General features: G+C 37.9%; 1 long non-coding RNA gene across 3 annotated transcripts in view; it reads right to left on the reverse strand.

Annotated features, from left to right (window-relative positions):
• LOC128145097 (uncharacterized) overlaps positions 1 to 27,511 on the reverse strand; it is a 245,604-nt gene that overhangs the window by 140,291 nt on the left and 77,802 nt on the right. For all 3 annotated transcript variants that reach the window (XR_008236346.1, XR_008236344.1, XR_008236345.1), the window contains one exon: positions 2,931 to 2,989. This is a non-coding gene — a long non-coding RNA (uncharacterized LOC128145097). The remainder of the gene's footprint in view (positions 1 to 2,930; positions 2,990 to 27,511) is intronic.

Here is a 27,511-nt window from a genome sequence, read left to right on the forward strand (position 1 = left end):
TATACTGTAATTTCATCAAATTTGAGAAATATGGATGTTATTTCCAGTCATTGTCTTTTTCCAAGAATTATTCCTAAGCAGAAATGACTGGGTAACTTTCAATTGCATAATAAACTTAAACTTTTACAATATATGCTAGTAATCCAAATGAGTAAAGGACTCCAAAGAAGGGGAAAAAAATGAAAAACATCTTGTGCATAATTGTTTGACAAAAAAATACAGTGTGCAGACTTCTTGACTTATGAAAAATTGAGGGTATCATCTACAGCAAAAATATTGCAGGCAGCACATACTATGTTACATGTAGGCTAAATTGCCTTTAATGTGGGAGCTAACAATTGCTTCTACCAGTAAAAGCAGGAAAGATTTCGTCAGCATAGTCCAGGCACTGTAAAAATAACGTAATCTGGTTGATGAGTACTGCTCTGTAGGATATCCAGCTTTAGGAGCGACTCATCCATAGATCCAGCCAAAAGATTATTGTTTGCTTTTTATTTCTTTAACTTCTCCTTATTTTTTAAAGAAATTTTCCTAAAGAAAATGTCTTGTATTACAGAAAGAGGACTTCACTCTTATTCTATTAATATTAGTATTCAGAATGATTAAGTGGGTTTATATTCAGCTCTATGCTGACTGCAAAGAAAATAGCAAAATGCACATTCTTATTCATAAAACACACTCATATTTCATTAAATTTATGACCAAATACACAGTCTGTTTGGACAGCTGGCTTCCACTATCCAAGAAGCACAGATTCAGATCCTTTTTTGTTTCATGATTTTAGTTTTTAGGTAGAAAGACAAAGTAGAGCAGAATTTTCTCCAGATACACAAAATAAGTAAGTACAGTGATGGAAAGAAAAGACCACAAAAATAAAGCAAAAAAAATTACCCAGATTTTATGGACAAACAGAAGTTTGAGAGAAAACAAGGACAGCAAAAAAGAAACTGATCTCAGACACATAAAAAAATGAAAGAAAGGAACCAAGACCTAACAAAAGTTTCATAGTAAAAGGAGGAAACGCAAGCAGGAGGGAAAGAAATTATGATTGTGAAGCCTTTGGGAAGAGAGAGGAGGAAAGTGAAGGAAGGCCAAAGAGTGTTGCCTTCAAGCCTGGCTTTAGGAGTGCCATTGCAATGAAGCTCAATTTATTTCATAGAAAACTAGGCCTCTATTACCTGCTCAAGTCAAAATACACTGGTGAATTACTGCTTTTCAAGAATCAGTGATATGACTACTTTCTACTAATTCAACGTTAAGCAGGCAGCCATACTTGTCCTTCACACTTATGGCTAATATTCCTGAATATTTCGCTTTTCGTAACCAGCTTCTCTACATAAACCAAAAAAGTAAGTCCATTTTACATGGATGTGTACTAGATGCCTGCCATCCCAAATCAATGTCATTTGAACTGAAGACAATCTCTAAATATGGTATAATTCAAAAGACCTTTTCATAAACTTTTCATTACGGCTTGATATTCTTCTGAGATTGCACATTCACATCAGCTGGAAGTATGAGCACAATCTACCACAAAAGTAAGTTATTCCTAACATCTGAAGGAAGAAGAAAAGTAAAGGTAACAAGGAATTTTTAGTATGAACCTAGCCAAATGGTTTTAAGTGGAGAATGCAAACCTGTGTGAACAACCACGCACCCAAAATCCATCCTTAGATCAGAAAGACAAACTGAATGAGTCATTGTTGAAGTGGGCAGAGTAAGCACATGGATCCACCGTTCAACATAAGGTGCCAGCATAAAGAGTTTAGCACAACCCTGCAACGTTCAAAGGACCAGTAAAGTAGGAGTTAGACAACTGCTTTTTCCTCCAGCTGCAGTATCAGTAGTGATCCTACAGTAAGGTTTAGAAATTCCTGTGTATTTGGAAAAAGATATGGGAAAAATAGACAGAGGTGAAGGAAGAGCAACAAGAACTGAATACTGGAGAATATGTGTTACAGTGGACATCTGAAGAGATATCAGATCTATTTTAGCTGACTTGAACAAATATATAGCAGTGATTACAGGAAAACAACTACCATCTATAAGTGCCAGCAGAAAACAATGGCTCAAAGCTGAAGCTAGTCAAATATAATCAGGTAAAAGGCACAATTTTGGACAGTTTGTTTCAGGAATTAATCACTCTTGCTATGAAGATAAATAGGGGATTAAATAAAAAATAAATCCTTTCCTGTTTCAAAGACAAAATACAAGGGAGTAATGGCACAAAATATAAAAACTTAAAAGAGTTTAAACTACATGGTCCAATGGCACATTCTGATTTGAAACACTGTCACTCTCCATGAAAGGTGTGAACTAATTAGTCACATCTGTAAGGAAAAATATTTTGAATCATAGTGATCCCAGCCTTCCCACAAGTGAGAGGATTGCTATTTAACCTTCCTTAGAAAATCATGGGGAAATTTTCATCTGAGTGAAGATGACAATAGCAAAACTCCCATCACATTTAACGGTGCTGAGATTTCAGACCCAGTTCTGGTGTTGCCCGTGCTGAGCTATATCCCAGCCAGAGGAAGCCTCAGGGCCCTGCTGCACCACCCCAGACGGGCTGGGGCTGTGGGTGCCAGCCACCGCGGTGGGCCTGACCCTGCCTCCCTCACAGCAGGGCCCAGCCTGGCCTTGCTGGGGGCCCGGAGTCTAGGCCTCGGCCTGAGGGACACCTGCTCGGCCAGGCCCAGTGCTGGCGAGGGGGCTGTCCCAGCTGCTGTCCCTGGCCGGCCCCGCACCCTGGCAGCCCTGTGCTGTGAGGATAAGCACCATGACTGCGCTCCTTGGGAGCCATTTCAAATGCAGAGAGAGTGTCTCCTAACTCTGTCCGGGGAAAGCTGGCATGGATGGAGAGCAGCAGCACTGCCCGCAGTCACGGTGACTTGGCAACTGAGACATTGGGTAACAGTCTCAGGGCTTACCTGTGGCTTGTGAAGCGGCAAACACAGTCCTGCTGCGAAACGGGAAAGCAGCTGTATACCTGGAAGAGATACAGTGCGTCAGAACACGGATACAGGACTCACACAATAAACTAGCTGATTCTCTGGGTTTCACCTGCTTATTCTAAAATTAACCCCATTTCAAAGAAAGACGAATGTTATATCCCATAATTACAAAATATACAGACAAAAAAGAGGAACCTTTTTTTTCACGGCTTGGTGAACTTCAACAGGTTAACAAATTTATGGGCATTGTCATATATCAGCAGCTTAAGCAAGAAAATAAGCCGGTACCACAAGGCAGAGTGCCTGACCCCTTGCTCGCCCGACTCGGCCTGTCTGAACAGTGGACCAGCACGGGGCCTGCCCTCAGGCCCTGCTTTTCCAAGGGTTGCAGTGGACACAGGCAGGGAGCAGGCCACAGAGAAGGTGAATTATTTTACTCCCCTGCCATCTTCTCTTTTGCAGGCCCCACAGCCTTTTGTAATGTTACAAACTGGGGGCACTCCCTTGCTAGCTGCACATTCAATTGTGTGCTGAGCTATGTAAGCAAATAAAGCCACAATTTTATTACTTTTATAAAGTAGCAACCAACTCAATTTTTTAGACTGAATTTTAGCACATGAAAATTCTTTTTTCTTTTTGTAGATTGTCAGAAAATGTGTAGTTTGAATTTATGCACGATGTCTCATTTGTACTAACATCTTCACGGCAAACACAAAGTTGTGTTTAGTAGAACTTATTAGGAAAATTATGAATCAATAAACACATTTCTAGTACAATAAATATAATACCAAGGGAGAACACACGTAGTAGAAGCACTATTCTGGCAAAAGATGTTTAGTTTATGCAGTAAGAAAGCCTCTGAGCTGTTTGTTATCAACAGATCACATATAGTGCCTTCCTTTCATTAACATGGAGTTTTTCAAGAAATGGGATAAGTTAGTAAACTGTTGTTATATTCAGCAAATGCACAGGATTTTTAAACAAGGAACCCTTTAGCTTCTGAGAGCTCAATTAGTATTAATTACAAGTTTAAAGAAGCACCACAACATATTCACATTGATAGTATAGGCATATCTACAGCATAATTACTGTCACTTCAATAAGTGCAGTCATGCATACACATCCCCTTCTAGGATCAAAGTGGTGGCATATCAAGCCCAGGCTCCTGCTATCAGACGCAACCGTGTTTCACATTCCCTTTCATAAATGTATCATTTTCCACCTTGCAAACAGCTAGACGTGTGTAGAAAAACAAAACCTGACAACCTTATTGGGAGGCTTCTCCAGAACACTACTGCTTTGAAGGCTAGAAATCTTCTAACTTTCAGTCTGATTTTCTGCCAGTTATTCCTGTCCCAGCTCTGTTCTTCAGATTAAATTATTGTTCTCCTTTGCTTGCAATTCTCCTCTCCCCGCAGCAGGTCTTTTCTCTTGGCCTTCATTTTATTGAAGAGAAATAAAGCTTTTAGTATCCTCACAGTAATCTCTCCTCTTCCTTCTATTCATTTTACTAGTCTTTCTCTGTTTGTTACAAATAAGTTCATGCTTCCTATACCTGGGTGCTCTGAATGCTAGGCAGTATTCCTGGGGAGGTCGTTGCAGTGCTTCACATGGAGGCATTAATAATTTTATTTCACTACCTGAATGGTCTAACTTGATACATTTTTAAATGTCATAAACTTGGTTTATGTACATATCACATTGGTGTGTCAGTCATTTTGGACAAAATTCATCTCACCTAGTTCTAAGCAGCACTTCTGAGCTAGTCACCACAGGCCCCTTTTATAATTAGAGACGCACTTTACAGCATGATTCATCTGATCTATTTTTAGAGATTCTGACTGCATGAAATCTGTTGTGCCCTAGAAATACTCTTCACTGACCATGTCTACACAAATACCTCAGTTGGAGAGATCTATACTGGATCAACTGAACAGCTTATTTTGTAGTTTATTAATATAATCAGCTCTTTCATTTCCTTTTTAAAAATCACAAGCTATCAGATAATAGCAGAAGCAATCAAAACAACAGATATAACTTTATGTTTTCAGACTTCCATCCTGTTTCTATTACTCACAGTCTTTGAGTTGTGAAGTTTTCTCTGGATTATTCCAAATCGACAAAACTTTTGAACTGATATGGAAAACGGCTCTTTTTTAGTACACCTTTAAAGCCCACAGTAACTAGAGCTAGCACAATTTCCCCTCAGAAATCAAGTGCTTGTGTAATGATTTGACGGGATTACAGTTTGACAATTGATATTCTAGACTAGAACATGAGAAAGAGCAACAGGTATTTTAGGAAACCAGATTGTTGTAATATTGAGAAGTGAAAACAAGATGCTGAATTTTCATCAATCATAAATAAAAGGATGTAGACTTGGGGAAGCAGGTAGGATGCTTTTTGGCAATCCTTCTCTATCAAAGCTCCTTAACTACATTTTCTAAGCAAGAAGCTTGAAACATTTGAATAGTAAAAGATAAACATTAAAATCAAGCAAACAAGCACAAATACATATCTCTATCATCTTCTCCAATGGAACAACTACAGAATTTTGCTTCACAAAGAACAAATTAAAATCAGAAGGAAGTCGATACTCTCCCTCACCTCCATAGACAAATCAATGTAGTTGCCATACTGTAAGGTCTCACACTGGATTAATATTTAAAAATTGACTACTGCTGAATCTTAAAATTACCTTAAATCCTCCAAATATGAACTGTGCACTGGAAAAAGTGTTACCACCATACCAGTGTTTCTTTGCTTTGTGAGGGAAGTGCTAGCACAGATAAATAGGTTTTTCCCAGAGATTTTGCAGCAAGTGACAGGCTGGACTGAATATCTCAGGAGTTTTGGTTTTGGCCAATACATACTCATGAAGGCTTTCTTCACGTCACCAACCCTGCTTACATATAAGCATTTGAACAAGTCTTCATGTAACACAAGGGTTTGGACATAATTTCTTATGACAGCGGGTAACTGGGGAAAGTTTTCATCCAAACCACTGTCAATCCCAAGCTAAATACAAATTACAGAATATTTGGAATGTTACTGAACACACAAACACAAACAATTCAAAACTAAGTTATTTACCATAGCAGAAGTCATTATGAATGCTTTTCATTCTACTTGGTGCTCAGAAACCAGAACGCAGGATAAGCCTCAGAAATGCAAACACCTAACAACTTCATTCCCTGAACCACAATACCAAAAGGATTAACTTCCAGATAATTCAGGCTCAAAGACAAATTCATGGACAGGAGATCCATAAACAGATAGTGAAGGTTACAGGTAGTGATGTCCCCTCTAACATCACTAATCCCAAAACGATGGATGCCAAGGGTGTACAAGGGAAATGGACCACAGAATGCAGAAAGGCCCATGTGCTTTCCCTAAATTGCATGCCCTGTTGCCACTGTCATACAATAAGCATCAGGATAGGTGGACCATTAACCTGGCCCACCAGAGCGTTTATTGAATTATCTTGTTCCATGAATAAAAAACAGATAGACTTCAGTATCACCTTGAGGAAACTCAAATAAAATTGTAGGGAAAAGATATTTGTTTAAAATTGTTAAACACTGCGGCCTAAAAGTGAGATCATCTAGTCAGAACTAATGAGTGAAGAAATACCATTAGGGTTCTCACAGAACGTGCATTCAGACCCCAAAACCCGGTCACAGCAGGATCAAATATGAAAGATTTTTTTCAGGATGTAATTTCACATTTTTTTTTAAATGTCAAACTATCAGCCATCATCCTGCTTATAAACCAAAAATCATCAGATTTTCTATTCTCTCCAAAAATTCTATTTTCTTAGGCCAGAGCTCTCATAAACATGTCTTTGACAGTGGCATTTGTTAAGCATATATGCTGACCTTTTCAAAGTTTCTCTCTTTGGAAATGACTGTTCTCATTTTGCATTCTGCTACGTATTCTTTCACATACTGCTAAGTGCAAAATTTGCATGCTTGCCCTAGTTTGCAAGGTTCTTTACTCATGAGCGTACAAGTACTACAAGATTTCTTTAGAATTCTTTGTTTTCACTAATGTAAAACTTCCAGAGCTCTTCAACAGATACAAACACAGTGGGAATTTCTACCTGTTTCTGAAATGAGATGTAATAATTCTACCAAAGGCATATCTGTATATAAAATAGCCAATATTTATCCTGAGAACTCCCTCTTTCATTACTATCTCTTTGGAAGAAACCAAATAAGAAAAAAAATGTAGTCACTCCCCAGACAGCACACTATTTTAAAACCAAGACCAACAGTAGCTTAGACTTACTCTGGTCCCTTTTAAGTCCTGTTTGATTTTCCATAAAGTCATTATGTAGTATACAAGAGGAGGCAAATGGTGAGAAGGCGGCATGTTTTGGATAAGGAGGATCTCCGTGATGCTATTCTGAAAATATTAGAAAGGCAAAAGCAACCATTTTTTAGAAAAGCTTGTTTTCTACATAAGGACAATGCATCTTCTCGTAGCCCAGAAAGCCAGTCATATCCTGGGCTGCATAAAATAAGTGTGGCCAGCAGGTCAAGGGAGGTGACTCTTTCCCTCCACTCTGCTCTCATGAGACCCCACCTGGAGTACTGCCTCCAGCTCTGCGGCCCTCAGCACAAGAAAGACAGGGACCTGTTGGAATGGGTCCAGAGGGGGGCCACGAAAATTATCAGAGCATTGGAATACCTCTTCTATGAAGAAAGACTGAGAGAGTTGGGGTTGTTCAGCCTGGAGAAGAGAAGGCTCTGGGAAGACCTTATTGCAGCCTTTCAATACTTGAAGGGGTTTGTAAGAAAGATGGAGAGAGACTTTTTACCAAGGCCTGTAGTGACAGGACAAGGGGCAATGGTTTTAAACTGAAAGGGGATAGATTTAGATTAGATATAAGGATGAATTACTTTTACAACAAGGGTGGTGAAACACTGGAACAGATTGCCTAGAGAAGTTGTGGATGCCCCATCCCTAGAAGTGTTCAAGGTCAGATTGGATGGGGCTCTGAGCAACCTGATCTAGTGAAAGATATCCCTGCCCACAGCAGAGGGGTTGGACTAGATGAACTTTAAAGGTCCCTTCCAACCCAAACTATTCTATGATTCTACAATTCTATGACTGTTTGGCATGACTGGCTCTTTTCAGGAGATATTTTTGCCAGGGGATCATATCACAAAGATTGTGATCTTAAATTAGTCAGGGTCTACACAAGAATGAAGCTTTTATTGCTATTATTCTGCATGTCTACGTTAAAAAGCTACAAGAAATACCAGGTTATTTCAGATTAACATTATTTCAGAAATGCTAAAGCTTCCTCTTCTACAAACAGAAAATAAGCATTAAAGGGACTTCTGCTTATTAGTATCAGAGGCTCAGAAAATGACAGTACTGAAATGAACTTTATATACTTCAGATGCTCTTGAAATCAGACTAACTTCCATTTCAAGGACAAAACATCATGGAACTACGCCATGGAGTGTGAAAATATGTCTTTCTGGTCATTTGACTCAGAGTTCATCCTGCATCTGTTATTCATTTTCAAAGCATTTGGAAGGAGACTAGAATAAGGAGCAAGGACTTAAGTAGACTTTCTAAGGCTTATTGTGGTGGTGATTATAGACCAGGAAGAATATTCAAGAGCCAGAGAGACTTAATTTGTTTTCTATATTAAATTGAAGCTGATGCAATAAATCATTCCCAAGTTTATAACAAAGCAAATCCACATACAGTACCTAAAGCAAATAACTGTAACTGTCACTGGCTTAACTCATCTATCAGGTACCTTGGTTTTGAGGGGAAAAGCGTAGAGACTTTCACATATTACCAAAATTCAAACAACACACTTTTAAGTTTTGATGATTAAGTTTTGAAGCTAAATGGGCTTCTCCAAGTCCTTGCTCTTAGCAAGTCCACAGTCAGGCTTGAATATTCTTGATCATTGAGGAAATGTACAAAAGGATGATCCTGGGGAAGCAAACATGGGGATTAAAGCTGGCAGCACATTTAGAAACCTTGAATTAAAAAGGTATCTTTTCATTCAAATTTCAGATATCTATAATTCCCCTTGTATCACCAAACTAAAACCTGGGCGCTCTTCTTTTTTTTGCTGTCATTATTTTATCCAGTAGATTATTAGGATGTGCAACATGATAAACTATTATCTTTGAAATGACGACTTACAACATTGTTGCATATCATAATAAAGTGCGAGTATACAAATTGCTTAAAGATGGTACCAAACTGCAGAACCCTTATCTTCAATGAGCTAGAGGATAGTGGTCTCTTCAGGGTATTTGCTTTGTTTTGGTTCAGTATACTATGATAGAGCTGACAAGTTTTTTCAAAGAGGCTTACCTGGGTGACTCACATTAAGAGACTTTTGGTGAAATAAATAAGTCCATTTTTTTTTGAGAAAAAGCAACCTTTTTCTCAGTTGCTGAAGTTTTCATAGGCTACATATTCCACATTGGTTCAGCTATCTTAATAGATATCCCTAATTCTTTATATTTCTTCAGGGAATAAAAAATGGAGGGAAGAAAGGGTAGATAAACCATACTGGTATGATTGGTACCTCCCTTAATTCAAGTGAGTAATTCAGTCTAAAATTCCTCTAAAATGAACTGATGACAGAGAGAAACTTGTCTACAGCACAAGTTTGTCCACCTCTTGTGAAAACAAAGGAATTCTTTCTGAAGACAACAGGAGTATGAATTGCATTGATTATGAAGGAAATTGCATCTGATAATCCTTGCTATGCAAACCACAAAACTTCACAACATCCAGGAGGCATCTCCAGTATAAAAAAAGCCCTCTTCCTCCCTGTTCTCAGAAGCAGTGATGCACTCCCTTTGTTCAGAGAAGCTGAATTCGCTTCTATATCACAATGGAGGTTAGAAGATAGTGTTGCTTCTCAAGGCCTTTAGAGCTCTGGTATTCAAGAGGAGGAATAAAATGTTTAGATTATTTGCTCCTTCATCTAAATGAATGGCTCAAATGGGAAAATTAAAGAGAAGTCCAATAGTCATCACTGGCTTTAACAGAGTAAAATGCCTCCAACTGGCAGCCTGAACTTTAGCTTGAACTAACTAGGTGCAAAGCTGGCATGTTGCTCAAGCAACAGCCCAGTATAACCCAATGTTTTTTCAGAACTTCAGTGTCAACAACAGAAGAGGGCCAGGAGTGTATGTACTTTGGGGCAACACATCAATGCATGGTAAAATCCACCCTACTACAACAACAGAAATAAAACTTAATGGTTTCACAACCATATTTTTCATTGCTAATAGAGATGCACCTTTTCCCTTCAACGCCAAGTCTTATACATCTTTCATCGCAATGCTCTATCCTCAGCTCCTCACAGGAGAGGACTAATTATTTCAAGAAATGATCATGAATATAATTAAGATCAGATCCTTCCCTTGGTACACTGTGCAGAGTGCTGTGAATCTAGAGATGATTTTCTTATCAATTACATTAAAATGAACAAGAGAGGAGCCTTTTATTTTAAAAATCTTCCTTCCAGGAGCAGATATCTCTCTCTCTCTCCCCCTCTCCTTTTTTATTTTTTATTAAAACTTAATGTGTTATTAGCATGAGAATAAGTGATTGCTGCCTTTACCTTGCTGAATTTTCAGCAGTATTTGATACCAAATACAACAGCACTGTCTTTCGCACTGTTTATGCCATACATGTAAGATTGAGTATTTAATCTTTTAATTTATTGTCAAATGTAACAAACAAAAATTAAGAGAATCTCACATAGTCTAAATAAAGCTTAAGGCACAACACTTCCGCACAGTGTATGAATTTCTAAACTGCAGTCAGCATATGAACACGTTTGTCATTATTAACATGCATTTATAGTTCAGCAGGAATACCAAAATGTCCTATTACATGTAAGAGCCTACACGAAAGACCAGGAAATAGATTTTTCTCTTACTCTAATGGGACTAGTTAATGGACCTTCTGGAGAAAAGGTACAGTTTGCAAACACGTCAAAGACTATCTGAAAACTAAATTAATATGCAGGATATATATTATCCAGAACTAATCCACTGAATCCGGATCATGACCATTTTAAGCTAATGGGTTTCCTACTTTTGCTATTAATATTTAATTGCTTATATTGCACATTTATATTGCCCTATGCATTTTTTGTTGTTTCCTTAGATAATTTTGGCCCATAAATGTGCAAGGTAGGCCAAAGACTTTTTTCAAAAAAGTCTATCACTATTTAGAAGCAACTTGCAGTTGGTTCACTACATACTTTCATTTTGAATATGTAGTCCCCAGTCTAAACTTAAATCAAACCATCCTATAGATCAACAGAACTTCAGAATACACCCTGAGAAACTACTCCCATTGATACACTCATAAATATTAATTACATTTATAGGATAGCAATACAAATTCTACCAAGTACCACAGGACCCTGCAGTTATTCAAGAGCAGCAAAAAGTACTGACAGAAATGACCGGAGTAATTATTAGTGTTCTTGAAACTTCAAACTCTGTTCAACAGTTCACCAGATATTTGCTCCTCGCCCCCCCCCTCAATTTTAAGAGAATAGTTGGAATAAAATTAATCCTGTACTGATAATAAGAACACAAATGCTGTAGCTTGTAATAGAAAAAAAAATATAGTAAGCATATAACAGAAGTGTAAAACAAACATTTTAACAGTAAAATTCTAATAAAAATAGTACGCCATCAAAATTTACAAACTACCACAAACAGTTAAAATTTCACAGAACAGATTTAATAAATACAATTAATAAACCAGGCACACTTATGCCAGAGCAAATACACTATGCATTTTAATTTTTCAAGAGGAAATGTAATATGCTGTAGCTAAAGGAATAACAAAGCAAAAAAAAGAAACAAAAAATGCAAACACAATGATTCTCAAAGGTTAATGGTTACACCACAGGCTTATATTCACTGATCATATTTTTACTACCTATAGCCTGCAGATAATATTTTTTCTTTCCCCTGAAGAGGGTAAGACTATTATGTGCTGACTTTTCTGTGCATTTTTAATTGTCTTTCCTAGGAGTACAAATCTCAAAAATTAGCATTGTAGAGCCAAAAAAGGAAGAAAAATAACTGGCAAAATATTGGAACAAAAAAGTTATTGCAGAGAGATAGAAATTCATTACTTTCATGCTCTGTCAAACTTATAATAATATGCACTTTGAAAAAAAAGCAAAATCTTATTTTAAATGGCGTTTGCTAAAGCTACGCTAACAAAAGGATTTGTGGCCCTGTCACGAAAAACATTGACCCTTGACCTTTTTTCAGTTTAGAGAAGGAGAACAGCCAGAATCTTGTGTATCAAACACATGTTTGTTTTGTATAAACATTCTCCCAATTTTCTTAGTTTGCTGCAAAAGTGGAGAAAAAAGAAAAAAAAAAAAAGAAGAAAATGCCCAACCAAAAGGCTCAATTCGGAAACAGTGCAAGCCTGCTTCTAAACAGTCATGTGACTTTTTTTTGCTAACAGCCATGTGCTCGCGTATCATTTTACTCTGAAATAACTCTGCGGATTTCAGCTCAACCTGCCTTTGCTTATAATGCATGACATAGCCTGTGAGGGAGCCTGAGAACCGTCCCTCTTCAAAAGCAAGGTTCCCATGCTTGGCCTGTAACCATGGAAGCAGATGCCTTTTTTGCTTACCCCTGCTTACCTCTTTGCAGCCACGAGCTGCTCCCTATTGTTAAAAGGGGTACGCCTTGATTTTTCTTCGTCGTGACCGAACTTGCCTCTTCTTCAAAGGGCATGATGCTGCAGGTCATTGGTCTAGACTGTTTGCACGGTCCAGAGAACAGCCTTGATGTAACCCTTGCTCCGTCTGTGCCACACCACCAGCCGTGCGACTGCAGACTGTAGGGGGACATCGGAGATCTGTATTTGAAAAGAAGTCCGTCCGATTTTGCCATTGTGCCTTTTCAGTCATCGATCGAATGAATATCGAACCTTCTGTCGTTGCATGTGTGAAATAGATAGCTTAGCAAGCACTTTTGTGCCCAAACCTGTGCAGTGGGCCAAACTCTCTCCCTTTATTCACAAGTATTATTGGTTTTTGGAGTATAGTAATTTCTTCGGTACTTTAATAATGGTGTCCTAATGTTAGAGCAGCCTCACAGCAGAATCTCTTTGTTGTAATCTGCTTGATTTAGCACTTAATTTTTATTTTTTTTCAAGGTGTTTTCTCTTTCAGTTATTTCCAGTTGAACATCAGCCCTCTTAAAGTGCAAGGGAGACTGATTTTGAATCGGTATAAATAGCCCAGAATTGTGAGGGGTTTCAAAACAAGATACTGACTGGAGGTTTGCTACCATAAGGCTTTAATAATAACACAGGGAAAAGAGTGAACTTGGAAAGCTTCCAAGGTAAATTCAAAAAGTAAAAAATCCAGCAAATATAGCATTTTCTTTTTTTTTTTTTTTGTTAAATAAAAATAAAGTAGATAGTAGTAAGGAAAAAAAGATATTGTAATAGATAAAATAACCTGACAGTGGTGGCTAAAAACGTAAAACAATCCTATCTCCTTCTTTCCCTCAGTACACAAACACAAATAATTTGGAAATTTAACATCTGATAACATGGGAGCTCTAAAATACTTTTTACTCTTCTGTACTACTGCACAAACATTTTCGATATTCACTGGCCAGATTATTTTTTTTAAGATGTATTAAATTTAAAAAAACCATATAGATAAATGTCCAAACCATAGCAAGAAATTATGAAAATTATGCTAAGCCACTGAGAAAATGTAGCTGAAGTGTTCAGTTGAAGAGTTCAACAGAACTCTAGAAATTTCAGGGAGGAGAGACAAAAAAGATGCTCTAAGACCTTTGAATAAAAAAGACAGAATTGTAGCTAATGTGGAAAATGATACATTCTTGAAATCAGTTGGTAAGCAAGTTTTTACTCTTCTTTTAACAGAATGGCAAACTCTGACCACTGCCTGTCAAAAAACAATAACCTAGTGACAGCCATCAGCACCTACTCATTGTAAAATATGCCTGCTTCTACTCTGTTGTAATAAAATTCGGATCGCATCAAAAAGGGCTTATGTATTCTTCAGGGTGTTGCTTACCCAGCATTGTCTGTATATGACATCAGTATATATATTTTTAAGATACCACTATCTCATACTTCAAGGCTACCTATTTTCTCTAATTGCCGCAGGCAAAGGGGAGGTGCACTAAAGAATAAAGAAGGTTATTGTGACAGATGAAACATAATTCACAATGAGTACTCTTTTCATCCAGCCTTAAGTAGCAGAGGATTACTCCAAGCTGAATTTTAGGGGAGTATGTCTGATCTGATTTAATAATATGAGGACAGGCCACAAGCTGAAAGGCAATGTAAACCAATTATGCTTTTGCTGATTGTTTGTGTGGTTTTGTTGTTGGGGTTTCCCCCCCTTTTCTGGAAGTAGAAGAAATGTTAACGTGAAGAGGGTCTGAAGAAACATGGGGAAAAGTAAGAAAAGCCAAGAAATAAAAGTTGCGATTTTCTGGAATGGATATTGATAAATGCTTATTCTATATTTCTGCTTCATGACACTTAAATGAAATAAGATCATGCCATTTCTTCAGTAAATATGCGCTGTGAAAGTAGGTAAATGAATTTTGATACACTTCCTGAACTTGTATTGCTTCAGAGAAATTCATACTTGAATCTTCTAAAAATGCTGTATGATATCAAGTTTAGATGTAGATAACTGTGACAGTAAAATAACTTTCTGCTAAACATGTATACATTGCTTTTCTGAGTCACTGTTTTAATATTTAAACAGTAAATAGGTAAGCTTGCATGTGTATTTTATATGTTTGTCTCCTTATAGTGTGCTTTGGAAAAGACTTGCTTAGCATAAATTACTGTATTACATTCTGAAAGGATTTATCTCTTTACTGTTTCAGTTTTCATATAACAACTATTTGTTTATGATATAAAATTGCATTCAGAATGTCTGGACATGTAGATAGTTAAACTGCATAGACTGCTAAGGTACTTGGCAAAAGGAGTAAACAGTATCTCATTTTGTCTATAGAAATGTTAATTTAGATTAATTACTTTTTTAAGCAATAGGTAACTTTTAAAAAATCCATTTTAATGCAAGTGTTAATAAAGTAATCATTGATCTTCTCAAAGAATGTTTCTACATATTTTGTATAATTGAGTATGCAAAATAAAACCATTTTTAGATACAAATTCTAAATGTATTTTTCAAGTGTTCATCTTGTTTGAAAATCACGGACAAAAAACCCCCAACTAACCATGAGTTAAATGTTTGCTTTCATATGTTTTGTACTTTTTAATTACACAAAAACTGCTTAGCAGTCATAGCTAATAAAACCGTGCTGCTAATTGAAAATAAATTATTACTACGGGATAGTTCATACCTTTCAGATTTTGGACTGAAAATAAATATAAAATAAAGATTAATTGGAACAGATTCTGTTATTCAAGTGCTGCTATGTATCAGACCAGCTAGGACAATTCAACAACTTAACACCAAATCTTACATAAAAAAATGGCAAGGAAACAGCATAAAAATATGCATGTGAAATTATTATTAATTATATTTTTAAACCAAAAAAGAACACTGAAATTTTGTCTTTCTATAGGCTGTGTTACTGAACTGTTCTCTTATATAATATGATTTCATGCCATTCTTAAAAGCAAGCATAAAACCCATCTAGTGTATTTCATAAACACCATAAGAAATTAGATTTTGGTGAACAAGCAGTATGAATTAAGCACACCTCAATACTATACTCTTAAAGAAAGAATGAACAGTCAGAAAACATATCAAAATACAATAAGAAAACTGCTAGATTGAAAGCATACATTTTAATATTTTAGTTCGCAAAGGGAGCAGCAGCCAAAAGACTGTTCTAACCACCTGACAAATAGCAACAAACAACAGCTCTCGAGTCAAAATATTTATTAGGGTGGCATGTCAACGTACAGGCTAGCATATGTGCTAAGGAGAAATTATTCTATTCTCTTCAGCTGAGTGAAGTAGTAACAATGAACATAAAGATTTATAAATATATATAGAACTGAGAATGTTTCTTTCGAATCATACAACCATTTAATTTTCATTGATCATTTAAAAATAAATCAAAAAGTGTCAAATGCAAGTTACTTTAATTCCTGTGACAATTTTTATCCAAATGTTATTGTTGCCATGTCACACTGCACTTGCCATCCATCGTAAAGTTTCTTAGTAAGAAATATATACTTAAGCATTTGTTTAAGGAGTCAAGTAGCATTTTAGCTACACTGAATGACGTTAATTTAAGCAATATATCTTCTACTAATAAACTTTCAAACAATGTATATTTTAGGGGTATTTTTGTTCTCTTTAAAATTAGTTTGAGGAAGAATTTATTATTGACATTATGGCACATAAAACTTTCAGCAAAACTGGAGAGGAAGGTTGTCTTTGGAAAAGTAGGGAAAAGAGAGCATCATAGATCATGCCTGCATGCAACAAAAAAAGTACACATCTCTTAAGATGAACAAACAATGTTTTAATACTGAATCAAACAATGAGCACATTTCTTTTACAAATCTAAAAATATTAGTATTACACATTATTTTAATTCTTTTCTGTAAAACATATATCAGGCTGACTGAATATATATATCAAGTTCACTACATCATTTTTAATAGCCAGTGTTGGGGTTTATTTAAAAGAGAAGAAGGAGGGAAAAAGAGCTCTTCCCTCTCCCCTGCAAATAGCTTTGATTTTAACTAAATCTTATTGTGCAGGTATAGTTGTCTTATCCCATACCCTATAAAGCTTTAAAAAACTGTGAATGAAATTGAGATTTGAAATATTTTGGGAGCTACAAAGAATACGGCGGCTCAGGAGACAACAGTGGGAATGTAAGAAACCACAGACTTTGATTCTATACGACAAGCTGGATAGGAGTCAAAGCTGCCACATGTGGTGTGAAAAAATGCCACCCCGGTGTGAACAAAGGGTTTAAAATGGAGTCAAGAAGCATGCAAGCTCAATGTCTAAGCTTTTCCTGTGAATTGTACTGCCACAACCTGCAGGATATCAAGTGGGCTGGGAAGAATAGAGTGCCTTTGGAAGCTACAATGGAGTAGCAGTGGCCGTCGGTGCGTTAGGGTTTCTATTGTTTTGGTCTTCTTGTTTGTGCATTGTTACAATGCACTGCTTTACTTCAGTGAGAAATTAAACTCTAAGCACCAAAAATAAAGTCACAAAATTCACCAAGAAACTGATGAATGCAGTAATTCTGATCTTTCTTATTGTAGTCCTAGTTTGCAGGTCAATGAGAGAATTTACCAGCTAGATTGTTCATTTTACCAGGGCCTGAACCACAATCTCACACATACAAAAAACAGAGTAATATTGTTCATAAATATCTCTATGGCCTTTTACTGAGATAAGAGTTGAAATAATATAAACATTCATTGGGGTTTATTCAAATAGAAAGAACGTTGCACCTTATTTCAATCAACAGCTTTCTTCCTTTTAGTACAACATAAAGCTATTAATCTGCATATGCAGTTCAGAAAACACTATCTTTTAGAAATAATCTATGAAAGTGTGCAGTAGCAACCCAAAAATGTATGGGTCATACACGTGCAAAGATGCTACGCTAACAATGTTTAACAGCGAAGGTACTGAAAAATGTAAATATTCTACCTAGATAAAGGAAAATGCTATGTAGCCAAGGCACAAGGAATAATAAGAAAGAAAACACTCAAATATATTTTCCCCAAAGATGCAAATAGCAAAAAGTACAAGTTCCTCAAAAAGAAAATGCAATACAGTTATTAGAATTCTAAACAAAATCAATTAAAATCCAAGGAGGCAGGCCCACAAAACCCAATAAACAGTAAATTTTCTAAGAATTAAAGAAACCTTCCGATTTCCTATATTACATTTACATTTTTTATTAAGGATTAGGTCAAAAGCCACTGATTTTTAGTTTATGAATGCAGGTCAAGACGAGAACATTTTTCTATTTACTCTGTGTAACTCTGTATAGAAATCAATCTGATACTTTCATTACAACCACACAATCAATTCCATTTAAAGTACAATGCAACAGCCAAGTCCAAGGACAATATGGATCGCTGAAAATCCTTCATACTACCTACAGAATTTATTCAGTATGACTGGGATGATTTTTCTTCTCATTAGTATGCAACAAGGTTTCACAAAAAAACTTATCCCAGCTTCGCCTGTTTTTAGTTCAAAGCACAAAATAAAAAAAAGCATACAATAATTTACTGATACTACCACCGATGCGTAAGTATTGCTCTTCAGTAAATAACACAAATCATCTATTAAAGAACAATTTTATGGAGGAAAGTGTCTAAGTCACACTGAGTCACGATTATTTCTACAACTGTAATAAGACAGGACTACATGCTGGATAAACCATGTAACACACATGCAGACACACATGATGAATGTAGATAATGTATTTAAGCAGTCTATCTTAAAAGGCTGTATTTTATCAACTTGCAAATATTTGTAAGTATGTCCCTCTTATTTTTCTGTTCCTCATAATGCTATTCGGAGGTTCCTAAGGGACACAAAGCTAAGGTATTTAAAAACTGCAAAATATTATCAATGTCTCTCCCTACACATGCAAAGAATTTGGTATGATCATTTGGACAGATGTAATTTAGCCATTTTTATAAATGTTTTGAATGTTCATAATTACTTTTACAGTCCTAGTTCAACCTATTCAAAACTAGGCATAATATCAGATTTTAAAACTGTGAAGCTCCAAACTGTACTTTTATTTATGGTATGTTTATGCAGGTTTATTTTGCTGATTTGGTTTTGTTTCCAACTTATTTTCTCAACTTATTTTCTCCTGCATCTTAGTATTTGTAGGGATTTTTTAATATTATTTCTTCCTTCTGTCTGCCTGAAACATAAGCCTGTGAAATGTATATTGCTGTAAATGAACAGAATAGACTGAAAAATATTCTGTTCAGAGATTTCTGCAGAAAAAGCTGCCTGTCATTTTCAAGTAAAAATCTTGAATATTCTTAGTATTTGTTCCTTATTTGTTCTTTTATTGATCACTTTGTTCAGCTACATGTCTCCCTCCGCAACAACATATCAGAGAAAATGAAAAATGAATCTTGGAATATTGCTCCAGAACGTGCAGTCATATGTCTGCTAACAGTGCTGAGGTTGTGTTTTGATGTCCCTGGTTTTCCCAGCTTTGATAATTTGAGATGGCACTGATATGAAATCTCTGGGTGTTTCTTAGGATACCATCTTTTTAATCTGGTGTATGTTTTTAAGTCACTCTTAAATTGTTGTTTCTGCCAAGTAGTCAACCAATTAGCAGCATCCTCTCTCGGGTAGCAAGACAGCATGCACACATGCACGTATATACGTGTATACGTACGTATGTGAATGTGTGTATTCTGGCTTGTTATTTCAGCTGAGTCTCAAACTGGGGCTCTCAAGCACCAGTTAAATTTACCTCTGCCAAACCTCACTGTATGCATTCCAGTCATAAAGAAAATTGCATAATGCCAAATTTCTTACTCACATATAACAGCATGTAAATAGACAAAGGGTTCACAGCACTGTGAGGAGAGAAACTGTCCTGACAGACTTGCATTTATCCCCAATGCAAACCTTGAATAAGCATACATAAACATCTTTTTCCTCCAGTTCAGCTGTGTTTACTTGCCACTGCTTCCCTCCCCTGGCTTCCACCAGCTCATTTTTCCCCACCTCCTGAACCTGTTTATTTTCTCTCTCCTGCCTGTCTGCCAGCAGCAGCGCTGAAGAATCCCCCAAAAGCTGCAGCCCCACACATCCCCATCCCAGGGGCACCCTGAGCATGTGAATGGGGTGCAGGAATTAACAGGTTAATTCCATACAGGCAGGAGTAGGCATGACTCAGGTCTTGAGAAGATGAAGCTGGACTATCCGGAAGGACTGCATTAAATGTAAGACGCAGTACCTCCAAGTGAGATAGTAGAGATACTGTTGAGAGAGAAAAATTCACTTGCCCAGAACACTCTCCATCTGTTCAGACATTAAGCAGCTGAAACGCGGGCACCACAGAGGTTAAGCTTGCCAGCAGAGAACAGGACACTAAGCTACTCAGCAGCCCTCACCTCTCCCTTGAACTACTGCACCAGCCTGGGGAGCTGCCACACCAATTTTACCAGCAATCTGCCCCCGGGGGCTATTTTAAGACTGTACCAGTTCTATCTGCAAAGCTGGCCCCAGAGAGCCAGCTCAGATCTATTTGAAATGCTACAGACCAGCTACGTAATCCAGTTCAGAGCCTGCAAATAAGCGATATAAGGGATCCATGCTGGCTCCTCACCTCTGCATGACTTTTGGTGGCAGCAAGGAAGCCAAAAATGTGGGATGACAGTACAGTTAAGTGATTTATCAGGAAAGAGTAAAGTCTACTTTTTAGAAGAGAGTTACCTTTCCCTGCAGCAGGAAAACATAATATCTTCATTTATTATTAGCAGAAAACTATTCCAAATTTTCCTGACTCAACAGTGTAAATTAACAAACCAGGTTTTCCCCTGGCTAAAATGCATGCTGGACCAGGACAGTAATCACCTCCAAAATTAGCTCCTCCCTCACTTATACCAAAGGACATTTCTCACAGCTGCCTCTCCTGCTGTCTCCCAAAGCCTGCTGGATCTGCATGAGCCTTGCAGGCCAATTAGGGTGACAAAAAGCAAATAGACAACAGGCAGAGTAACATGTAGAGAAAACACAGACCAACAGACCATCTCCAGTATAGAAATGTACCATCAAACAGCTGCTTTAGAGCATTTGCCTGTGTCTGAAGCTCTGTCAGTGTGATACCAACAAACTTCAGGGTCCCTGATGCCCCCAAGAGCTTGGGTGCTACTTCCTTACCCTTTGCTTATCCCTTGAAGAAGGTGCTTGGAAAAATCAGACAGGAAAAGTACTGGGACAGGAAAACATCACCACCCTCTTCTGCTAGAGTCCTTGCTGAGCATTTAGTACCACATGGGGTAGTAAAGGCAATTCAATTTTCCCTATGTACAAGTGCTGGAGGTCATCGCTGGTACAAGGGCCAAAATGATTCTGATTTCTTGCCACAAAATGTTATTCACGCTTCTCGACAGTTCAACAGGAACAGCATTGGTGCAAGCACATACTCCACCCTTTAACCATCCTGCAATGCTCAGGAACGAGAGACCAAGTGTAACACCAGAGTATTCTCTGCTTGGAGAGAACTTTTCACTGCCTTCCTTAATTTGTAAATCTCCTTCTGTGGTTTATTTTAGTACCTTGATTCTATTTGAACATAGCTTATTATGATTTAATTTCCTCCTTTTTTTTTTAAACAGAGGATGGAAAAGAAAAATAAATCTCTCATGCTCTCAGCATATAACAGTTGATATAATAGACTGAAATGGCTCCTTCTAATCACTTGGGGATTTTTAAGTGCATTTTATTGACATGATAAGCCATTATGAGTCCTTCAGACTTGTTATGGTTTATCGTATCAAGGCTTATGGTTTTAAGTAATATTCCTAATATGCATTCACAGCATCCACTCCAACAGCTTCTTTAATCTCAATTAAATACCATTAAAGATATGTATGGTACCTATGTATAAGTGGCACTAGAACAGTACTTACATGCACTAGTAACCAAATAATGTCAGACTGGCTCAATTGCCTTCCATCTCATCCCATACCCAGGAGTCTTATTACTCGGTACAAGTTCATATGCAAAGGTAACATTATTCAGTGGAGTTGCAGGGGACAAAAGTTTCTGCTGGTGGGTTGTTTGCTAGGGTTTCTTTCTTTCTTTTCTTCAAGTTAGCGGTTAAAATGAGATCCCTTCTTCCAATCCTCAGCAGCTGTCTGAGCAAACCTTAAAACCTCTTGATACATCCCAGAAAAATGGAGGTTATCCCTAGTGTCTAGGACAACATTTGTTCTCAAAAAGAAAAAAACCTGAATGTCAAAGGTCACCAGGGAGAGCAAAACTCTGACTGCACAGAGCACAACAGTGCAGCTATCCTGAATGGCCACATAATACACCTATGTCTTCCCCAACCTGTGCCGCAGATTTATAGTCTGCCCCTTTATGCTTTTTGTACTTCATACTACTTTGTTTCCCCATTTCATCTTCCTTTTACCTTTACATTCTGGCTTCTCCACAGACATGGGTCCCCCGCCCTTAGAAGAAGAAAGTGGGAAGGAGCAAAAAGAGATCATGTCCAAGGCAAAAGAGAGGCAGTCAAAATGAGTATGGCTGCCAAACTGCCTAGACATTCTCTTAACAAAAGGCAGGGAGTCCTGCACTGAAAGCAGCATCAGAGAAAGCTGTTAAAAGGTTATAAACCACTTAGAACCTAAGTGTTATGAATTTATGGCAATTGCTCTAACTCCACAATGAAAAAGGTGCAGCTAGTTTAGGAGTCTGAACTGGGGCAGAGGGCAAAGCAAGACCCACCAAAACACAGTACATAAAAGAAGTGGGCAGCCTGGCAAGGCAGGCACCAGATTTGGCATAAGTACAGATTTTAAAACATCCAAAGGTACAGTAAGTTGCCAGTGGCCCATCTTGCTATCTGATGCTCTCCCACAGAGACCAAGGGCAAAAACATTGGAAGGGGTATAAAACCAGACCAAAACTATAGTGTTCTCCAAATTCAAAAGGAACTGGGAGCTGTCACCTTGCACAGAGGCTGGACAGTATTAATCAGCTAATGCTGTTGCATCTTACCTCTTCAAATAGAAGCACTTAGCACACTTGCCTCTAATTTAAGGAAGAAAAATATATATACCTAAAAGATTAAGAGCACATTTGTCATTTAACTGGTTATACCAACAGCTGAAACAAAGATACTGATGTTGCAAAAGTAAAGGATGTAGATCCAAATTGTAGTTATGGCCAGAAAGATGCACAATCCTCTAATTACTTTATGCAAAATAGCTGCAAAAACTGAACTAAGATTTTCACTGTTGTCAGAGGTTGGCCCACTACTGAGATTACCCTCAGCACAGAACGTTGTGCTTCTCCTATAATGGATTTTAAGTTTATGATGCACTCAGAATCATTTCAATAAAACCAAAGGCTATCAAATGATTTCATAATCAATTAACACTACAGCTTAATTCCCAGTCTGCTACATCCTTCAGTGCTGCTTTGCCACATAATTGACGTCTAATTTGCCATACCATACAAACGGCGTTGTTTATTCTCATTCCATTATCAGTAACTAGCTCATTATTCTAATGCACTCTGAAGTATTTTAAAAATAAATGTGAAAGCAAGTTCCTTTCTATTCTACGTCCATTAGTTATCCTTCCAGGTTAGAAACCATGTTCAAATCATTACAGCCCTTTCTCTTTATACATACCAAGTAACTCATTTGTAGCAGAATACAGTCCATATTTTAGGAAAGCTTGTTGAGGTAAGACAGCAAAGCACATATCAACAGGCAGCAAGACTGATACCTATTAATCCTTGAATAAAGCAAATAATTACCATTTTACAACTTTCTACTTTATTTTGATAGCTCAGGATTACAAAAACAGTCCAAAAGTCCCTTCTAAGAAATCACCTTTTTGCCCTTATACCCTTAACGTCAATAAGTTTGTTAAAATACTCCAGAACAAAACCAGTAGTATAAGCATGTGTGTGCAACTGAAGCGTCACAAAAAAGAACTTGTAGCAGCCATAAAACTACTACAGTAGAAAAAATCCCCTTCTCTGACCTCTACCACATCCAACAATTGAAAAGTGTGCCTCGTCGGTAAAGAGACATTTCTGTTCAGCTGCAAATTCATGGATGTCTAAACACCACCACCACAAAGATGTTAAAGTTCACTTTACTTCTGTATTTGACAAAAAGTCATGTAGTACAGGTCAGTGACCAATAGCTTACATAAGCAGGGAAAAACTGGTGAAAGAACTACAAATTTCTCCTCTGCTACCTACAGAAAGAACTGGAGCCAGAATTATTGAAAATAATTTACTGCCCACTTAAAGTCAGAAAAGTCATGCTCCTGAGTCCCCTAAACAGAGCAGCTGTAGACAAGTATCTGATTGCATATTTCTACATTTATTCAGCCAACTCTGAATTCAGACAGAAATCCACAAAGTCACTTGCTAGAATCCTGGGCCTTTAAACTACTGTCCTGATCTCATCTATTCATATGCTATTTTCTTAGACTTTTAAAGATAGTTTTATACAGTTATTATTCATGTAATACTTTGTCTGTCATTTAGTATTTACTTTCCAGGATTATTTGGCTTCTTGAAGATATGTATTACTAATATTCATGTGATTAAACTCAGTGATAAGGTATCACATTCCTGGACCACAAATATTAAATGATATTAGATCATGATAATCTAGAAAACTCCTACCCACACCTTTTTTCATGCATATTTTTTGGACTTATACTGGGAGTCAAGATCTGTTTCATACATAAAATTGATCAAGAAAAGAGAAAGAATCAACAAAAGAAACAACATGGATCAAAACTTAAGTATCTCAGATTTAAATTTGCCTTCACTGGACCAGGGGACCAGAGCTCTGTTATCCGTCGTTTGGAGCACCTGATGATATCAGCATCTGTATTCCCATTCCACCATCAACCTTCTGGGAACAGTCAGGAATTTTATTTCATTGCTATATAGAACTCCAAACTCCCCTTCTCCCAAGGACTAGAATAAACAGGTTTTGAGTCTGATTGCTAAAGATCAACTGTTCTGTAAGAGATTATTCATCCCATCATTTTACATCTAAATATAACTAGTTCAGGATTCTCCAATTCAATGATAAAGAAGGTCAAGCATCAATTACGTATGACCATCTATAGTACATAAAGAAAATAAAGCAAAGGGAAGGAAAGGCCTAAGGAGCCTGAATCTTGGTACATGTAATGATGGAAATGAATTCACCCAAGCTCTCCTTTATCTGGAGATGCTTCACGGAATCTTTGTCATGCCTGTAGCTTTACCAATGTGAATTTTACTGCCAAACAGATTTCCAAGTATTTCATTAATTTGAGGGAATTAATATATTCTCATATACATAAAGAGACAAACTTATGACTGCTTTTCTGATATTGAGGTTTGCATATTATTTTTTCGCCTCTGTGTAAAAGAGAAACAGATACAGATAACATACAGATGTGAAATAGTATTATGATCATGACCACAAATATTGACTATGATCCTATAAACACGTTTTTGTATCCACAGGTACAACCATCTATGCATCCATCCATCCACCAATCCAAGATATTTGAAAGAAACCTAACATACACAGCCCGAGCAACATGGAAGTTAAGGGAGCACAAAGAACTACTATTTTCATTTCATGCTATCCTTTCTTCGAAAAGGCACAGTCCTTAGTATTTTGGTATGCTGTCCAGGTTTCCTTAGAAGTATTTGGAATATATACTCAGAGATAGAAAAAATTCATCCAGTCCAGCACCAAAATGGGAGGTTTTCAGTAATGAGTGCCATCACACAGCACGTAAAGGACAACCAGGCAATCAGGCCCAGTCCACATGGGTTTATGAAAGGCAGGTCCTGCTTGACTAACCTGATCTCTTTCTATGACAGGTGACTGTCCTGGTTTCAGCTGGGATAGAGTTAACTGTCTTCCTAGTAGCTGGTACAGTGCTATGTTTTGAGTTCAGTATGCGAAGAATGTTGATAACACTGATGTTTTCAGTTGTTGCTCAGTAGTGTTTAGACTAAAGTCAAGGATTTTTCAGCTTCTCATGCCCAGCCAGCGAGAAAAGCTGGAGGGGCACAAGAAGTTGGCACAGGACACAGCCAGGGCACCTGACCCAAACTGGCCAACGGTGTATTCCATACCATGTGACGTCCCATCTAGTATAGGAACTGGGGACTGGGGGCAGGGAAACGCCGCTCGGGGACTGGCTGGGTGTCGGTGGGCGGGTGGTGAGCAATTGCATTGCGCATCATTTGTACATTCCAATCCTTTCATTATTACTGTTGTAATTTTATTAGTGTTATCATTATCATTATTAGTTTCTTCTTTTCTGTTCTATTAAACCGTTCTTATCTCAACCCACGGGTTTTGCTTCTTTTCCAGATTTTCTCCCCCATCCCACTGGGTGGGGGGGAGTGAGTGAGTGGCTGCATGGTGTTTAGTTGCTGGCTGGGGTTAAACCACGACAGTTAGCCACTTAGTGGATGAGGGAAAGGCTGTGGATGTTGTTTACCTAGATTTTAGTAAAGCCTTTGACACCATTTCCCACAGCATTCTCCTGGAGAAACTGTCTGCTCATGGCTTGGACGGGCGTACTCTTTGCTGGGTAAAAAACTGGCTGGATGGCCGGGCCCAAAGAGTTGTGGTGAATGGAGTTAAATCCGGTTGGCAGCCGGTCACAAGTGGTGTTCCCCAGGCCTCAGTATTGGGGTCAGTTCTGTTTAACATCTTTATCAATGATCTGGACAAGGGGATCAAGTGCACCCTCAGTAAGTTTGTGGATGACACCAAGTTGGGTGGGAGTGTTGATCTGCTCGAGGGTAGGAAAGCTCTACAGAGGGATCTGGACAGGCTGGATTGATGGGCTGAGGCCAATTGTATGAGGTTCAACAAAGCCAAGTGCCGGGTCCTGCACTTCAGTCACAACAACCTCATTCAATGCTACAGGCTTGGGTAAGAGTGGCTGGAAAGCTGCCCAGCAGAAAAGGACCTGGGGGTGCTGGTTGACAGCCAGCTGAGTATGAGCTGGCAGTGTGCCCAGGTGGTCAAGAAGGCCAATGGCATCCTGGCCTGTATCAGAAATCGTGTGGCCAGCAGGACTAGGGAGGTGAGTACCCTCTGTACTCAGCACTGGTGAGGCTGCACCTTGAATACTGTGTTCAGTTTTGGGCCCCTCACTACAAGAAAGACCTTGAGGTGCTGGAGCTCATCCAAAGAGGAGCAACGAAGCTGGTGAAGGGTCTATAGAACAAGTCTTATGAGGAGCGGCTGAGGAAACTGGGGTTGTTTAGCCTGGAGAAAGGGAGGCTGAGGGGACACCTTATTGCTCTCTACAAGTACCTGAAAGGAGGTTGTAGCGAGGTGGGTGTCAGTCTCTTCTCCCAAGTAACAAATGATAGGACACGAGGAAATGGCCTCAGGTTGCACCAGGGGAGTTTTAGATTGGATAGTAGGAAAAATTTCTTCACTGAAAGGGTTGTCAAGCATTGGAACAGGCTGCCCAGGGAAGTGGCTGAGTCACCATCCCTGGAGGTATTTAAAAGACATGTAGATGTGGTGCTTAGGGACATGGTTTAGTGGTGGACTTGGCAGTGTTAGGTTTATGGTTGGATTTGATGATCTTGTAGGTCTTTTCCAACCTAAATGATTCTATGATAATATATTTGGCTACCTAGCTTAGTAGTTTGACAGAATCTTATTTTTAAAAGCAGCTTAAATCTCTGCTCTCAGCAATTTCAAGGAAAGTGTTCCAAATATGAGATTAATATTAAAAACACAATGTTTTTTTCTTTTTAATTCTTGGAAGATGATCTT

This window comes from Harpia harpyja, chromosome 8 (genome assembly GCF_026419915.1).
Source record: "Harpia harpyja isolate bHarHar1 chromosome 8, bHarHar1 primary haplotype, whole genome shotgun sequence".
NCBI lineage: Eukaryota > Metazoa > Chordata > Aves > Accipitriformes > Accipitridae > Harpia > Harpia harpyja.